Source organism: Urocitellus parryii, chromosome 3 (genome assembly GCF_045843805.1).
Source record: "Urocitellus parryii isolate mUroPar1 chromosome 3, mUroPar1.hap1, whole genome shotgun sequence".
In the NCBI taxonomy this organism is placed as follows: Eukaryota; Metazoa; Chordata; class Mammalia; order Rodentia; family Sciuridae; genus Urocitellus; species Urocitellus parryii.
Window position 1 is genome coordinate 219461191 of NC_135533.1, and position 18019 is coordinate 219479209.

Genomic DNA, 18019 nt, shown 5'->3' on the forward strand with positions numbered 1-18019 from the left:
AGAGGAGGGAAGGAGGAGCCAGGCGCCTCCTGCCTGGAGCTCAGAGTCAGGGGCATCTGTGGCCTCCGGGCAGCAGGGGCTGCTGACATCGTCACCAGACGTCTCTGCCAAGGGCCAGATCATCCATATTTCAGCCACACCAGATGGCCTCTGTCACCACAAGAGCCCGTGGGCATGGCTGCAGTCCCATAAAATCTTCATCGAAGGGCACAGGGACCTGAATTTCATATCATGTAATTTCCCTGTCACAAATTGGTCTCCCGCCCTTCTTCCTCCCCCTCCTCCTTCTCCATGCCCTGGCACGCACTGGCGCTCCACCCTGGTGCCACACCCCTAGGCACTTAACCTAAAAGCTCTTCCTCGATCCAGGGCTGCCCAGGAGCAGGCAGGGGACCCTGGCCCCGGGCCGGCTGTGCCAGTCCGCCATTGCAGACCACAGGCAGGAAGCAGAGATGCTCTTTAAGGCCCCGGTCAAGTGTTGATGCGGGAGCCAATGGTCCCCAAAGACTCCCTAGTTAGCCAGCAGTACCAACATTCTGCTGTCCCCAGTGAGGAAACTGAGGCTGGAGGCCAGGGGCTGCTGCAGGCCCGGTGGCGCCTCGTCCATCCCTGCAGTGTGGCCTGACTAGGCACTCGCAGCAGGACAGGAGGGCTGACCCCAGGCCTCGGGCTTCACTCCCAGGCCTCCGCTCCTGCGACCAGCAGGTATCAGCCGGGAGGCCAGGCCAACACCAGGTGGATGCGGCCAGCGGTCACCTGGGCAGGAGATGCCTCCTGTGGCCCGAGGTCCAGGGTGCTGTCACCCCCACAGGCCCACTGGGAAGGCCCAGGACCCCCGACGAGGCCACAAGCACCTCCGACAGCATCCTCGGAAGTCGCCGCTGCTGGGCAGGAGCCTGGAGGTCCTGCCAGCTCCTCTCAGCACCACTCAGAGGGCTGGACACAGCCTTCCCATACTCACCGTCCGGCCGCGTCGTGCTGCACATGGGTCCAAGCAGAGCCTCGTGCCGTCGAGCAGTGATCTGCCCCCAGCTGGGGCTGCCAGCACCACACAGCCCCCCGGGCACTGGGCACTCCATGCTCCGTTTGCTTGGGGGAAATGCATGCCAGGTCACAGCTCAGGACGCAGCCCACTGACCTGTCTCCTGGGCAGGAGAACGGCTGGTGCCGCGGCCTGCAGTGGGAGCTTCGGGGGACCCAGGACCAGGCACCGGCCCCCCCTGCCCGGCTGCCTCCGCCTCTGGATGCGTGCGGGTCTGATGTGACAGCCCTCAGATACGCGCTGTCACCCTGGCCTTGTTCACAGGGTGGACAGAAAGCGTCCCCTGCTGTTGCCCACAAAGGCAGGCTGCCCTCGAGAGCCTCACCCCCAGCCTCCGCAGCTGCCCGGGGTGGTGGGCGGCAGAGTCAGGAACAGCAGAAAACGCGGGCCGACAGCCGCATTGTGCGCCCACGCCTGGCCACAGGAGAGGCCCCGCTGCTGCGCTGCCGCGTCCTCTGACTCGGGAGAGCCGCACGGTGGACTGGCCCTGCCCAGCCCGTGGTGAGCTCTTCCCACGCCAGGGTCCTGGGAACGGCCTCGGATCTTCTTACTTAGGTGCGGTGCTGAGGATCGAACCCCGGGCCTCGCAGGTGTCTGCCCCTGAGCCCCAGCCCCAGCCCCTGTGCTGGTTTAATTTAGAAAACTGACCGGTCCCAACGAGGATCCGAAGGACATGCAGACACAGGCCATCAATGAATTTCCCTGGGCTCCCTTGGCCATAGCTGGGCACAGCCTCAAATCCAGGTGCTGGACACAGCAGAGGCCTCTGCGGAGCGTCCATGGCACCCCATAGCTGCGCCTACCATGGCTGCCCTGGAGGGCCGCTCTGAGCTCCCAGCAACGTTCACACGGACGTCCCACTGGTGCCCGAGGCCACATCCAGCTCCTTCGGGTTGCCTCAGCACTGATGGACTGAGAGACACTCGGGTAGTGTCCAGTGCGTGTCTGCCGTGATCGTATCTGCGCAGGTCTCACCTGGACGCACCCATGTCACTTCCTGGGGAGAAAGGCAGTGTCCAGGAGTGTTGAGGCTGTGTGGCCAGCTGTTCCCCTGTACTTGTCCAGGGGCGTGTGCCCTGTCACCAGAAGTGGACACTCAGGACTGTGACAGGGGCTGCTGGATGCCTGCCCATGGAGCGCTCTGCCAGACCCCCACAGTGGGGGTTCTGGTGCAGGCCTGTCTGCAAACCTGGGGGGGACTGGCCAGCTGGGCCACCCACACAGCCTCGTGGCCCTGGGGGACCGCACCTCCGGCGCCCCACACTCCAGCACACCCCAGGGGCCTTGGCGCCACACAAAGTTGGTACAGAAGGTCCACTCGGGCAGTGGGTGCACGCACCCATCAGGGCTGCTGAGGCCCAGGGCTGGACCTGCCTGGCCTGGGAGAGGCCCTGGGCTCCGGCCAGGCACTGACTGCAAAAGCACACAGAGATGTCGGCCTCACACCAGAGAGGGCAGTGGGCAGGAGCGGGCATGGAGCTCCCTCGGGGTCCTGGACACCCCACGTCGAGGTGGAAGTGTCTGCAGGCCCCGCACCCGTCCTGCCCTGGGCAGCTGCTCAGTGCGTGAGGGTCGCTTTTGAGAATGTTAATTGTGTCTCCCAAGAATCACACACGCTTCACTTGCCGCCAACTCCAGTGGTCCAGTCTCTGAGCTGCCCCTGGGGCCTGTTACAAAGGCCTGGGCAGCTGTGGCACACGCCTGGGTCCCAGCCACCCGGGAGGGTGAGGCGGGAGGATCCTGAGTTCAAAACCAGCCTCCAGAGGCTGGGGTGTGGCTCCGTGGTGGAGCGCTTGCCTAGTATGTGTGACACACCGGGTTCAATTCTCAGCCTCTCCAATCAACAGATAAATAAAAAGGGCCTTCAACAACTAAAAACAAGATTTAAAAAAAAAACCAGCCTCCACAAGTTTTCGAGACCCTCAGCAGCTCAGGGAGACCATGTCTCTAAACACATGGCTGAAAGCCCTTCTGTGGATTTCGTGATTCTGTTAACACCCAAGAATCTCTTGACGAATGCTTCATTCTGCAAGTGTTCTGAAGTCACAGGGAGTTGCCGACGCAGCGGGAGATTCCCCGGGGCACGCAGCTCCCTGAGTGCTGGCCGCTGGCACCTCCCGGGTGACGCATGCCGGACATAGCCCTAGGAAAGCCACCGGCCCAGGAGGCACGGGGCGCCGTCCCCGGGTGGGACAGCCAGAGCTTCTGTCCGGGTCTAGACCCCCCACTACACCGGCACCTTGGTTCTCTTCTCGGGAGTGTGGGTTTTCTTATCCTGCGTTGATGGTCCCCCCAAAGACCTGTCCATGTCCCGAATCCCTGAGCCAGAGCTCAAGCCTGCTCGGGGACAGGGGCTGCCGGGGTGACCTGTCCAGACAAGGTCATGCTGGAGTGGGCGCCTGAGTCCAGTGCTCTGCTTCCTCTCCAAAGGGCGGTCAGGCACACAGCAGGAAGAACTGTGGAGCAGGGCGGAGGCCGAGGCCAAGGGGCCACAAGCCCAGGGCTGGCACAGGGGCAGGGCCCTGGGGCCTTGGAGGGGACAGCCCTGCCTGCCCTGGCCTTCCGGGCCCCGCTGAAGACCAGCTCCCAGAGGAGCTCAGCCACTGATTCACCCACCGCAGCCCCCGCCCTGGCAGGGCCAGCCTGCCGGAGAGGCTCCTGACCCCCCGGGTGGGGACCCAGACCCACCGGGCCAGCACAGCGGCCGGGGCCTCCCGCCCCCGGGAGCCCCCCTTCACCCGGGGGCCAGGGTGATGAGGAGGCCTGTCCAGCACAGGTTCTCATCAACAGGCCTTCCTACATCCACCTGGAGCAGTGGGCAGGAGCGGGGTGACGGACCTGAGGGCCTCATGCTCAGTGTGACTCCAGGACAGGAGGTGGACTGGGGGAGCAGGCCTGGGTGACGGAACGTTCTGCAGGTGGACGTGCACAGCGGCCTGCCTGGCGGGGCTGGTGCCCCTGTCGCCTGTGAGTTCTCTCCCGTCCCAAGCTGCCTTCCTCACGTTGACATGCGGCCCCAGGTGGTGACAGCTGGCCAGTCCCCACGGCAAGAGCCTCGGGTCCCCAGATCCACGGAGAGCCTGGGTCCAGCCTCAGCCAGCCACGAGAGTCCCGATTCCTGGTAGGAGGAGTGGCCACTACTGACCCGGGGCCCCAGTCCCTCCCTTCCGGTCCAGGGGTCTTCTCCATCCCCAGTCTCCAAGTCTGAGTTCCAGTCTGGAGCCCAGGCCCTGCCTGTCCACGGTGGTAGGCCCAGCGGGCCCAGAGGCCTCCCTGCGACACCTGTGGTTCCGCCCCAGCCTGGGTCCCACCGTGGAGCAGGTGGCCTTCCGTTTCACAGCCTCTAGGCTCCACGTCCCTTCCAGGCCCCCTGGCAATCCAGGGGCCGCGAACCTGCCTCCTCTGCCCCAGTCCCGTCCCTGCCCCCGACCCCCCCACCCAGCGTCTTCCCCAGGGCCCCTGACTGATCTCTTCCAGCCTCCATGTGTAGCTGACCGTTGCCTTGGCAACGGTCTGTGACTGACCTCTGTGTAGGAGAAAAGGGTGACCTTCCAAAGCGGTTCCCACTGCCGCCTCCCCACCCCCACGGCCTCTCCCTGGGCCACCAGAGGCCGGGCTCTCCGTCCTGGCAGTTCCAGGGAGTGGACATGGCCCACACACTTCCCTCCACTCAGACCCAGGAAAGCCGCAGACCAGGCCCCGCTCTACCGCCTGTCAGTGGGCCGGGAGCCGGCCGGGCTGCGCGGGCAGAAAGGGCGGTGCCCAGAGCTTCCCCTGCCTTGTGGAAGGGCCGGTTGGAGCCCCTTTCTGGGTCTGGCCACTGTCTCCCAGCTGCAGACAGGGCAGCAAGGGCCACCTGCAGGGCCTCCACCCTGGGCTGGTGCTCCTGGCCTGAGGTCCCCGCTGGGTCACAGGAGGGCTCTGTGTGGGAGGAGGGTGGCCCAGCCAGGCTGGTCCCCAGCGAGCAGTGCCCTCTCCCATGGCCCTGGACATGCGCACCCAGGGATTGGCATGGTACACCCACTCTCCAGGGCTCAGGGACGGAGAGGAGGAGGGAGGAGAAGGAGGGTGTCAGTGGGGCGCGGAGGCCCAGGCTGGTGATCCCAGCAGCTCGGAGGCTGAGGCAGGAGGATTGCCACTCTGAGGCCAGTCTGGGCACCTCAGCGAGGCCCTAAGCCCTCAGCGAGGCCCTGTCTCCAGGTAAAATATAAGAAAGGGCCGGGGAAGTGTCCAGGGGGTAAGGCCCCCGCACTCACTCCCCAGACCAGAGAGAAAGAGAGAAATTCCCCCCAAAGCTTTCCCCTGAGCCCTGCCTGCCTGATCCTGGGTGGACACCTAGCCCACTGGCTGGCCTCCCCTGGGGATGAACACGGAGCTCTCCGCTGAGGCCCCCGAGGCCTGAGTGGCCCCGACCCTGGTGCCTGGGCCTGCCCCTGGCCTTCGGGCCTCGGTCCTGCTGTCGGCCCCCCTCCCCTCTGATTGTTCTCAAGCGGCACCTCCTCCACGCAGCCCTCGCCTGGGCCCTGGAACCTTCCAGGGAAAGGGACGGGCTCTCTGCTCCAGCACCCAAGCACACAGCCGGCACTCGGTGAAGGTGCAGGGCCGTGCATGCAGTGGTGCTGCAGAAGGGCCCGCCTGAGTGAGCTCCTCTCTGCAGAGATTCCAGGCCAGGCCACCGTCACACAGGTCCTGAGGTGGGGACAAGGACCATGTCTCCCCAGGGGCACAGCCCAGGATCAGGACCTTCTCCCGCAGAAGCGCAGGGGTCCCCCAGTCGGGGCCCAGGGCCTCAGCCCTGCTGGAACCTGACATGAAGAGGGTCCCCTCTCTGAGCAGCGAGCTCTGGTCAGGTGGGGCGGCTCTTTGCTGGGGTCCTAGGACCCTGGACCAGCAGACCACGAAGGAGGCAGGGTGCATGGCAGGAGTTCACAGGTACAGAGACCTGGGAAAGGGACAGGGTGGCCGCTGGGCCTGGGCCCTCACCCGGCCGAGAGCTGCCTGCCTCTCTCCTGGATCCAGAGCAGATGGAGAGATGGTCAGGGCCGCAGCAGGGCTCAGGAGGAAAGCTCAGGGGACAGAGTCCCAGGGGCCATGAGAGCCCAGGGAGGGTGGCGCCCCTGCCCCGTGTAGGGGACCCCATGGCACCTCTGTCCCCACTGGCCATGTGACCTCAGCCACCCTGGGTCCTCCCTGGCCTCTGTCCTGCACCTCTTGGACTCTGCTCTCCTTGACATTTGAGTCCAGCAAGGTCAGCCTGCAGTGGCTCTCACCGGTCCTGTCTCTGAAGGGCCAGAGCCTGGCTGTCCTAGGGGTCTCCCTGGGGGTCTGAGAGGAGGAGAACGGCCACTCTGTGTATCGTCCTGCGGCAGCGGAGGAACTGGGCATGCTGGCCACTGGCCTCAGAGGGACAGGGCAGCATGGTTAGCCTCAGGGAGGGTCCCTTCCAGCCACTGGACAGGGGCTTCAGATATCAGGTCCACCCCTGCCCTCTGCCCACCCATCCTGCAGCCCCCTCAGTGGGGAAGGGCAGGTCTGGAGCCGTAGACGCAGCGCCGGCCTCTCTCCACACCTGACCCCCCATTCCAGCAGTGTGGTGGGAAGGCCAGCCCGCAGAGGGATGTCCACATCTCCAACGTCCAGCCGCTCTGCTGCCCAGGGAACCTGCCCTTTCATTTTGGCCTCCAGGGATCATGACCTCGCGTGAGGACTGGATGACCAGTGACCAGAAACGGAGAATCAAAGGGGCTCAGGACAGTGCTCCCCAGGCCGCCGGCGATAGCCGGGTCCTCCAGAGGTCAGTGCCTGGAAAGGGGGTCCGTGGCCAGCGCAGGAGCCAGGCGACAGCTGCCGTGAGGGACCCGAGGACCTGGCTCAGTGAGAGCCAGACACACAGGCCACAGGAGTGCCCCGGTGACAGGAGGGTGCAGACCGGGGAGTCCAGAGACGGGACGTGGACCCACAGGTGCAGGGATGGAGGGAGGGGGACTGCTGGCGGGGACAGGCTTCCCGATGGGATGATGGAAGGTTCTGGAATTGGGTTGAGGACACAGGAGTTTGAGAAGGTACTGCACAGATGAATGGGCTGCGTGGTAAGTGGCCGTCTGGACAGAGCCGTCTGGAAACCGCCCCCTCCTGCCCCTTGTCACTCTTTCTCCATGACACGGAAAGGTCCAGAGCCCTGCCGAGGGGCGTGGGAGCTGGGGACGGGGCTGGGGCAGTGCCCCCTGCTCTTGGTCTCCAGCCTTCAGGCCATGTGCAGTGGCCAGGCCTGCCATCCCGGCTACCTGGGAGGCTGAGGCAGGAGGACGGCCAGGTCCAGGCAGCCTGGGCCAGCGGGTGAGACCCTGTCTTGTAACAAAACAAAAGGGCTCAGTAGTGGACCCTGGGTTCCGTCCGCAGCACCACAGCAGAGCCCCCAGCCCCCACCCCGGCTGCCAGGTCACGCACTGTCTGGGTCCGCACGCAGGGCCTGGGCCAGGAGCTGGCCGCCGCGGCACCCGGACAGCCAGAGCGCTGCAGGCCCCCGGGTTCACGTGCTCCAGTGCCAGTGTTCAGGCCCCGTCCCCAGGCAGCCCTGTCAGTGGACGGCAGCCTGACACCGTGCATTTCATGGTCTTTCATCACGCTGCCCGCCGCAGGGAGGCACCCAGCGTCACAAAGGCGCTCTAAGCCCTGCCTCTGCATTCTCCGCGTGGGATTCTCCCTGTCTCCTGTGAACTTCAAAAGTCCCAATCCTATTAGGGCGGGGGGCGGAGAAACAGCCGAATGGAAGAGAAGGCCTTTATTCCCAGGCCGGGCAGGCCAGGGGCCCGGGGACCTGCACTGGGGGGCCTCAGCTGGGCTCTGATAATGACGCTCCCACCTCAACCAGGGCGTGGGGACAGCCGCGGGCCCCTAAGACAGCCCAGGACCCTTCCCGCCCTGCAGGCGCCATATCAGGGCACTGAGAGCCAGACCACTGGCGCCCACGGCAGCGGGACCTGAAGCCCCACCACCTCTGAATCTCCCTGAGCCTTGGTTCTGTGGCTGGGAAAATGGGAGTTGCCCACCTCCCAGGTCTGAGCTCCAGCGGCCTCCCCCCCCCCCCCCCCCCGCGGCCTCCTCCTCTGCGGCGCAGCTGCCAGCTTTCCTGGAAGAGCCAGGGAACTCAGCCTCCGCCTAGGAACCTCCAGCCTCACCACGCAGCCAGCAGAGATGTGCCCCAGAGTGTGAATCGACCCCAAGGACAGTGGAGAGCCCTGGGGACACGGGGAAGGACAGGGTCACAGTCTCATCTTCCGTTTTGAGGCTCACGCCTGTCATCCCAGCTGCTCAGGAGGCAGAGGCGGGAGGACGGCAAGGTCCAGGGCAGCCTGGGCAGCTGAGTGAGACCCTGGTTCAAAATAAAACAAAGGGCTGGGGTTTGGCTCAGCGGTGGAGCGCCCCGGGTTCAATGCCCAGCACCCCAAAAACTTAAAGAAGGAAAGACGGTGGGCTCTGGTTGCAGCAGGAAGAGGTGACCTAGGGCTGTTGTGGGGGGCTGGGGAGGAACACACCCGTCGTGGACGAGGCTCCTGTCCGGTCACTGCCAGCTCAGAGCTGCTGGCCCCCCAGAGAGGGGAACCCCACATCCAGGGGCTCCCCAGAAGAGTTGGTCTGTGAGCCCAGCAGGACCCGTCCAGAGAAAAGGGCCAGGCAGATAATGGGCACACCCTGGAGCTGCCCGGCCAGCGCAGGAGCACAGTGACAGCCGGAGTGCCAAGGGACCCGAGGACCCGGTGCTCAGGCCACAGTGTGGGACCCAGGGACAGGAGGGCCCAGGACGGGCGGGTCCAGAGACGGCATGCCAGGGGCTGCCTGGGGCAGCCTGTTCTGGAACCAGGGCCAACAGGAGGGCTTCCTGGCACGTGACCTGCCTCTCAATGACAGGGACTGAGCCCTCCCTCCCACGGGCCACGTCCTGTCTTCTGCCCTTGGTCAGGGCTCTCCGGGGGACGTGGCCAGCTGCACCCTTCCCTTCCCCACGTGATGCCCGACGACTGTAACAGACACCCTCCAACTGAGGATGCGTGACGAGGCCTGGGCCTGGCACAGCTGGGCAGCTGGGGGCCACTGTGGCTGCTCAAGGGCGATGCGGGCAGGGAGCCACTGGGCAGGGCCCTGGGGTGGGGACCACAGTGGGCTCTTTCAAAGAGTGGGAACCCGGTGCTCAGGGTTGCGGGAGCCAGGGGGAGGGTGGGGCCTCGACTCCTGGTTCCTTGAGCCCACCTGGGCACACGGGCCGTGGACGTCCGGAAGGCTCGGGGACGCTGGCCCAGAGCCACACTGCCCTGGCCTCCCCGCACCTCAGAGTGTCTGACCACTGGCCAGGCCCCAGGCCTGCTCTGTTCCTGTGTCTCTTGGAGTCCCAGGTTCTGGAGGATGGTGAGGGGTGGAACGTTCTGCCCCCCAGAACTGCCCCAGCCCAGACAGGGCCGCCGCACACCCTCTCAGTGCCCGGGTGAGAGCGGGGGGCTCCGGGGAGACCCGGCACCAGGCTCGGCATGGAGACTGTGTGTGCAGAGATGCAGGGCGAGGACCCCAGGCTGCCCACCCGCAGAGGCCACCTGGTCACTGTGCTCCAAGGCAGGCCAAGGAGGACAAGACCAGGTCAGGGGAGAATGGCCGTTTTGCAGCCAGAACACAGAAGTCCAAGTACAGACAGGGGCCCAGGGGTGCGGATGCCTGTAGAGGTCACTTCCTGTGGGTCCTGGAGGGGATGCGCTTGGACTTCCTGTTGGCCTCCATCCTCACGGCGGGGACAGGCCTGTCCTGTCACCCTGGCTCTGAGATGGGCCAGCAGGCCAGGTGTTCCCTGGGTGAACGGACAAACGTCCAGAGGACTGGGCACAGCGACGCCCACCTTTGGATCACAAATTCGAGTTCAGCCTCAGCAACGTAGTGAGGCCCTGCCTGTCAATAAAATATGAAAACATCTGGGGATGTGGCTCTCGGCTCCGTCCACCGTCCACACAAGAAGAAAGGAAAGAGGCTGTAGAGGATGGCCTCCCGCCTGGCCTCCCCCACCTGCCTCTGGTCCCACCTCCCCACCCCGGAGGTGAGCCAGGCCCTGCCTGTGGGGAGGGCTCCCACGGACCCCACCGCTCCCCCCAGCCTCAGCGGCTGCCTGGCAGGGCAGAGCTCTCGCCCACCCCGTGGGTGCCCAGCCGTTTCCCCAGCCGCCTCCCGGCCCAGCTGCCTGGACTTCTGGACAGGGCTCAGGAGTCCAGGTGGGGCGTCCCGGGCCGCCCCTGGCAGGCTGTGGAGGGGCTGCGTCTGAGGAGGAGACAGCCGGGTCCCCGCGCCGACCTTTGCGGCTCTGGGCGGCCAGGCCTGGTCTCCACCGGCCCCCTCGCTCCACCTAGTGGCCGCCTGGGCCCCAGCTGCGGGCTGAGGGCGCTGTGCCGGCCAGGGCAGGGGCTTCCTCCTGCCCAGCCCTCCTGGTCTGAGACCATGGCCTCTGCAGGCTCCTGCAGGGCACCAAGGGTCAGGCCTGCTGTCAAGGTCACAGGCCAGGTCACAGGCCAGAGCAGGAGAGTCCATACAGAAATGGGGAGAAGGGGACACGCCGGGCGTGTCCTGCTGGGGGTCCGATGGCAGGCCGCTCTGGGACCCAGCCCACGAGGGAGGGCCAGAGCCAAGTTGGTGACCTCGGTGGTGACCTCCTGTGTGAAGTGGGAGGAGGGGTGGCCTTGGCTCCAGGGCACAGGACCGGTGGAGCCCACAGGGGCTGGCACGGAGCGAGCACAGAGACGGCTGTCCGTCTGGGGCCAGGCACTAGGGACGGACGTGCGCCACACCACAGCCACACCCCAGCCCTTTTATTTATTATTTACTTGGTCCCAGGGATTGAACCCAGGGGCACTCAAACCCAGCCCTATTTTGTATTTAGAGACAGGGTCACTGAGTTGCTTAGCGCCTGGCCACCGCTGAGGCTGGCCTTGAACTTGAGATCCCCCTGCCTCAGCCTCCCCAGCCGCGGGGGTTACAGGCGTGTGCTACGGCGCCCGGTCCTTTTTTTCTTTTTTTTGAGACAGGGTCTCCCTAAATGGCCCAGGCTGGACTTGACCTTGCCGTCCTCCTGCCTCGGCCTCCTGGGTTGCGGGCCTGACTGTGTGGCCACTGTACCATTTTGTTGTCACCAGGCTCCTCTGCCTCCCCGCGACCCCCTGCATTACCTGTTCTTCACCCCGTCACCCACAGGCCCACTCTCGCCCCGGCCTACACTGCTGGCCCTGACTGTCGCTGGACCCCCACTGGGCCCTGGTGCTCCGCCTGGGATCAGGCCTCAAGTGGGAAGAGCTGGCCCTAGGCTGCCCCCCCCGGCTGGTCCATCCCGTGCCCGGGAAGCCAAGGCCCAGGAAGGACAGCAGTTTTCCATCACTGGACACCTGCCCAGCCGCAGCCCCCAGGAGGTTCAGACGGCAGAGGCAGAGACCAGGCCAAATTAAAATTGATCGTGGGGAACGGCTCGGCAGGGTGGAACAGACATGGGGTCGCCCGGGAGTGCAGGGGCACCGAAGCAGGCGAATGCTCCGCCCGGAGGAGGATCTTAGCCTGCAGCTGGAGCGTCCAGCTGGGGCTTCTAGGACCAGAGGTCCAGAGCTGCTGGCCGCCACTGTTGAGGAGGACATGGCCCCCACGGTGGGTCCAGTCACTGCGCCTTTCCTCCCTGAGTCATGGGGCAGTGCCTGCACCAGCCTGGACATTACTGTCCTCATTCACCCCCAGCAGGCCCTGCCAGGTGGACGGAAGGACCAGCTGGACTTCCACAAGTTGTACCTCAGAAAGGGGCAGCCGCTGGGCCGTGCTGGAGGTGGGAGGCCAGGTCGGGCCCAGGACGCGGGCTTCCAGGGCTGCTTCCCGCGCAGCCTGGGGGGGGGGGTGGGGGCAACCAGGCAGGTGGCCAGCCGCCTGCTCCCCGAAGGCCCGGCAACCCTGACCCGGAAGCCCCCCTGGGTGCCTGGGGTGGGGGTCATGCCCCGGCTCGTCTTTCGGGACCCCTCTCTGGTGAGAGCCTCGACCCTGAGATCAGGGGCTGGGTCAGGGTTCAAGCGCATTGGCCGCGGCCCCATTCAGGAGAGGGGTGGGCCGTTCCCCCTGCCACCTCGGATTTCCGGGACAAAGGCTCAGTGGAGGAACCCTGCAGAGGCTGGGCCCAGGGCCGGGAAGGCGGAGGCTGCTGGGGGCCGGCTCCTGCCCCCTCCCCGCCAGCTCCCTGTGCCCACCTGGCACCCCCCCGGGGGAGGACTGCAGTGGCCCCCAGGCCGCAGTCAGAGGCGCTGGGGCCAGGGCGGGCTGCCCCAGGGTGGCGGGGCTGGGAAGCCACTCTGCCCTGCCTGGGGAGTCCCACAGCCCAGCCTGGCCCCGGGAGAAGGGCCGGGCACTGGAGGCGGTGGCCGTGACGGCAGGCGGGCGGGGGCTGGCAGTGGACAAAGGCCGGCAGGCTGGGCCTGCGGGGGCGCGTTCCGCTCCTCCGCCTCTGTTCCACTTGAGTCCACCCTGGACAGGCCGGAATAATCCCTCCCGCGGCCACTGCTGGGCCGTGACGGCTTGAAGGGGCCCGTGGGCCTGGCTGGCAGCTGGCCGGGGGCAGGGTAGGCTCAGCCCCAACACCCCCAAGCCTCCTGCCTCCGTCCTGGGAACACACCTGTCTGTCCTGATGACCAGGAGGAGCTGAGTCACTGAGAGAGACCCGGAGCCCAGCTGTGCCTCGAGGTCCCGTGGCCAGCCCCTGAGCCTGGTCCAGGCTGTCCTTCCCTGGACCTGCAGGGCCCTCTAGTGCACGACTCGCCGGTGGGCCGCGGAGTCAGGGCACCACTCCTCCCCGCCCCTCAGTCCTGAGCCCCTGGGCGGCAGGTAGGACAGGTGCTGACCCGGGTCCAGGAAGGCCTCACCAGCACTGCCCAGGTCTGCAGGCCCCTGCCCCTTCAGCTGCCACGTCCCAGGAGCCACCCCCAGCACCCAGGTGTGTGTGTGGGGCCTCTCCTCCCTCTCACCCAGCAGGTGGAGAAAGGGCCCTGGGCGGGGCCAGGAGCAGACCCTAGAGCTAGGGTCAGGGGAGCCTGGGCGGGAGGCCCCTCTGGAGGTCTCTGGGGTCAGTGGGAGATGCCAGGGCCACTCTGGACTAAACTCCTCCGGGCTCCCTGGCATCCTCAGGAGGAAGCCGCCATCCCTCAGGGCCACACTGCTGCTCTCACCAGCCTCCTGTGGCCACTGGCCCATGTTCAAGGGGCAGGGCCCCCCCATGACTCTCATGGCCCTGGGGAAGGACCCCTGACCCAGCACCTGCCCTCAGGGTTTCCCACCAGTCCCCGGGCTGGGCTCTGTCCTCCACTTCGCATCCTCAGCCTCTGGTCTGGCAGACAGTGGGTGCTCCATAAAGGCACTTAGAAAGCATAAAGGAATGGGCACCGCTTCACCGGGCCTGGAAACGGGCAGAAGGTGTACCTGGGTTGCAGTGACTCAAGTGGGGTCCGGGGCCCTGAGACCAGAGCCTGGCCCCCTCCCTGGGACCTGGGTTGGTCGGCACCTTGTGGGGCAGGGACCCCTGCCTCTGACCCCGAATTTTACTGTCTCGAGGCTGCCTTGGGAGGGTCCACCTTGGCTCACAGTTGGGGGACCACCCGCGGCCTTGGGATAGGAGCTCCAGGTCCCTTCTGCAGGGGCCTTTCGGGCCTCAGTCTCCCCGGCTAGGAAGTGGGTGCCGGTGCTGCAGCAGGAAGCCCCTCTGGCCTGGGCCTGGGGCCCCCCGCCCTCCAGGGCTGGCTCGGCTAATCCCCCGCCTGCGCCTCGGTTTCCCTCCCAGCCGCCTAATCCCCGGATTGTCCGAGGCGGGTTTTACATACATTTACAGGCTTTTCATGGGAGATTTAGTGGGCCCCAGCACGGCCCTCACTGGTGATTAACTGTCCGTAATTGAAAAGCCCCTCCTGCCCCTCCCGCTTCTCTGCGGGCTCAGGGTGGACCCAGGGGCCCCAGGACCCCGCCGCTGTGGGCCCCCGTGCCCTCCCCTGTGCCCCAGTGGGGCCTCCCTGGCACTGAGGGTGCTGGGGCCTGCAGCACCTCGTGAGGGTCCATGGCTCAGCCTGTCCCCTCCCTCCCCCAAGTCCCCCATCTCCGGGTGAGGTGGCTGTGACCTGCTTCTGCAGGACAGGACATGGGATTCTGACCCTGCCCACACCTTCCCTGGCTCGCAGCAGAGGGTGGAAAGGGTCTGCCAGGGGGGATGCATCTTGTCCCCTCCACCCCTGAGCATTTGCGACTGGGTCCCCAACTGGGCGGCTTGATCCTGCCTGTCGCCAGGTTTATTTATCTGGTGTATAGATGTATTTTAATTTAGAGCTCTGCCAGGCAGAGGCAGACCCCTGTGGGGTTCCCGCCACCTCCCTCTGGCTCTCCACGGAGCTAGGCCGGTCGCCCCTGCCTCCACCTTCCCTGGGGAGTGAGGAAGGAAAAGGAGGTGGGACTGCGGGGTGTTGTGGGGTGGGGGCGGCTCTCACCCACTCTCTGCCCATTCTCGCTCATTCAGCCACTCCACACACCTTCCTGGAGGGCTGGGACCAGGGTGGCCTGGGAAGCTTCCAGGTCCTTGTGGGAATGGCGATCTGGTCCTCAAGGATGCCCAGGCGCAGAGCCCTGGCCCCCCACGGGCCATTACAACCCCGTTTTCCAGGCGAACAGCAGGGATCCCTCCTGCCCTGGGATCCAGTTTCTCTGGGCGCCCTCCGCCAGGGGCCCCTGACGGCCGTCGTCCCCCTTCCTCAGTCGCCCTCCTGGACACAGAAAAGGCCTGCGGGGTGGCAGCGGCCGCGCCCCATGAACCAGGCTAAGAAGCGGCCTGTGCGCCAGGACCGGGAGCCACGGTCTGCGACACCCCTGCAAACCGCAACTCTGCGGCTGCGGCCAACGCGGGCCGCGCGGCGGTCAGTCGTGGGGGCTCCTGGGGTTACGGCCCGCTTCCTGTAACCCCGGGCTCCCGCTTCAGCTGTCCACTGGACTGTCCTCTGGGCTCCCACCCCTGGGGCTCCGCAGCTCCTGGAGTCCTTCGGACCCTTCGCCAGCCAGCGTCTTCTCAGGCTTCTGCAGTGGGAAGCCGAGTGGCCAGGCCGGCTCTTGACACTCACCACCGCAGCGACACCAGCAGCCTCCCACGTGGCCTGGGGCTGGGCCCTCCCGCCCCTTGGTCTCGGCCTCCTTATCGTTCAAGTGGGTCTGCCGGGTCGCAGATGGGTAAACTGAGGCCCTAAAGGGCAGACTCCCCTTCTCCCTCCGGGTCCTTCCAAGAGCTGGACTGAGACTGGCCCACCAAGGCCGGGAGGTGGAAGACCAGCCTGCCCAGGCCCTCTGTGTTCTAGCAGAGCTGGGACCTCGGAAGGGAGGGTGGCCTCTCGGGAGGCGCAGGGAAGAGCCCTAGGTGGCCAGGCGGGAGGCCCAGGGGGAAGGCGCGGCCTGGGGGGGACCCCCTCAGAGGTGGGAGCGCAGGTGCCCTGAGGGACAGGCCTTCCTGTCCCAGCCCCGGGCAGGGGAACCGAAGGGTGAGGGGTCACCCCAGCCTCAGGCTACCCCACAGCGGGCACTCTGCACCTGCTGCACCCGAGTCCAGGAGTGTCCAGAAGGCTCCCAGGCCCTCAGCAGCAAACCGGCTGGAGCCTGGGGAAGATCAGCCTGGGGCTGTGCGGCCCGCCCGGCCACCTAGAGGGCCCCTCTGCCTCTGCTGCCCACAGCCCTGCTTCAGGCTTGGACTGGGCACCTGCTGCCTGCCTCAGTTCCCTCCACCCAACATCGCAGCCCGTCTGGGGCAGGGGAACTGATAGTGAAGGTGACCGTGGAGACCCCCGGAGAGGGCTGGGGCCAGGCAAGACGGCCCCCACTATGGACAGCCGTACCCACACCTCCCTCTGCCTCCTGACCCAGCCACTGGGTTGTCTGAAGGCTTCTCTGAGCACCCCAGACCCCACCTACCATGGAGGGGCGGCACGGGGTGGAGCTTTAACCCCCCAGATCTCTGCAGGGAGATGAGGGGGGGAGGACGCTGCCCGGGGTGCCTGGAAGGACTGTCCTGAACGTTTCCTGGGGAACAGGAATGAAGGCCCCCAGCCTCATCCTCCATCTGCCTCTGCCCGGCTCAGATCCAACTCCTGACCTGGGTTTGTCCCAGTGACCTGTGGGCCTGGGAGGGCCGCAGTCTCCCCAGCTGCAGGGGGGAATGGGCGCCCCACTCAGTGCCCCTCCCTCCTGGCCACCCTGTCCACTAGAGCCAATCGATTGCTCCTGGGCCTCTCAGCCTCCATTTCTGGATCGATGGAGTGGGCAGCCCTGGGAGACCAGGACAGGGTCCCCTTCTCTCTGGCCTCAGAGGCCCCTGCCGGCTGCAGCACAGAGCAGGTGGGGCTATAAGGGCGGAGGGAACCGTCCGTCTACCAAGGCTCAGGAGAGGCCCAGAGGCCTGGCACCTCCGAGATACCCCAGGGAAGCTCCAGTCCCAGGGAGACTGAGGAGGAGGGTCTCCTGTGACCCCCCCTGTTCCTGCTGCCACACCAGCCTGGCTGCCACCACTGGAATCCCAGCGTATGACACCTCGGGTGATCTGTGGCTCCTTGAGGTCTCCAGGGCTGTGAACTCAGTTCACAGTGGTCCATCGGTGACCACCTGGCCACCTGCAGCCTGAACGGGGTCCCCAACACCATGGTCTTGCCTCATGGCCTAAAGTCCCCCTGATTTGGGGCCCGAGACCACTGCTGTGATGTCCAGATGGAAGGGAGACCCAGCACTATCTGCACACAGTAAGTGCTCATTAAATGCTTGCTGGGGACACTGGTCTTGACGTGGGAGATGCGATTTTCTTTTTTTTTATTTATTCATATTTCAGGTGTAGATGGACACAACACAAGGCCTTTATTTTTATGAGGTGCTGAGGATCGAACCTGGGTCCCACCCGCTAGTGCTAAGCCAGCACCCTACCCCTGAGCCACAATCCCCGCCCCTGGGAGATGCAATTTTCATTTGGCATTTTATTTTCTGTGCCTGTAGCTTCTGCATGCATGGATAGACACATCCAGTCAGTGAGCATCTGTTGAGCACCTACTGTGTACAGGCATCCTGTGGGTGCTGGAGACCAGTGATCCAGACCCCAATCCAGGCCCTCGGGGAGCAGACAGCCGAGTGGTGGACAAGACAAGAAATGAAATTAAAAAGGAAAGCAGTAGGGCCTGCCTGAAGGGATGGATAAATAAAGAAGAACACTGCGTCCAGGGCGTGTGGGCCTGGGGGAAGCCCTGGTGGGCTGGGGAGGCCGTGGGGGAGCTCCCTCTGAGCTGGGGTCTGGGGACAAAGGGCTGGAGGCCCAGAGGGGCCGGGAGGACGGTGCTGGGGAGGGGGGTCCTCCACCAGAGCTGCAGGGGCCAGAGGGCGGGGCCGGGGCGGCGGCTCTTCCCTGGGGGACAGCTCACGGAGGGGAGCGGAGGGCTGCGACCCAGTCTCCCCTGCAGCTCCGGCCCCTGTCTGTGAGCGCCCAGGCGGCAGTAATGGGCCGCAGGAGAGAAATTGCTTCCCTCTGGAGCCTGCAGCCCAGAAAGGCCTTTGCCCAGGACCGGCATGCGGATGGCTGTCCAGGGCCTAGCCTGGGCAGGCCTGGGGGGACTTCCCACCACAGCCTCTGGCTGCACACTGTGGTCAGCAGGGCAGTGGTAGGTGGCAGGTGCAGAGTCAGGGGACCTTCCCGAGAGACCCAGGCCGCCCCAGGGGTGTGCGGTGCTGGTGCAGGGGAGTGTCCAGGGCCTGCGGCAGATGCTGGGGCTGACAAGTCCCCAGGGAAGCCTTGCTGTGGGCAGGTGCTGCTCCTCAGGCCCAGGCCGAGGGCCTGCGCTGTGACTGTGATTGACAGCAGGTGCTGGGGTCTGGAGGTGTCTCCCCTCCACCTGGATGAGGGAGAGCAGGGCTGTGGCCACGGCGGGGGAC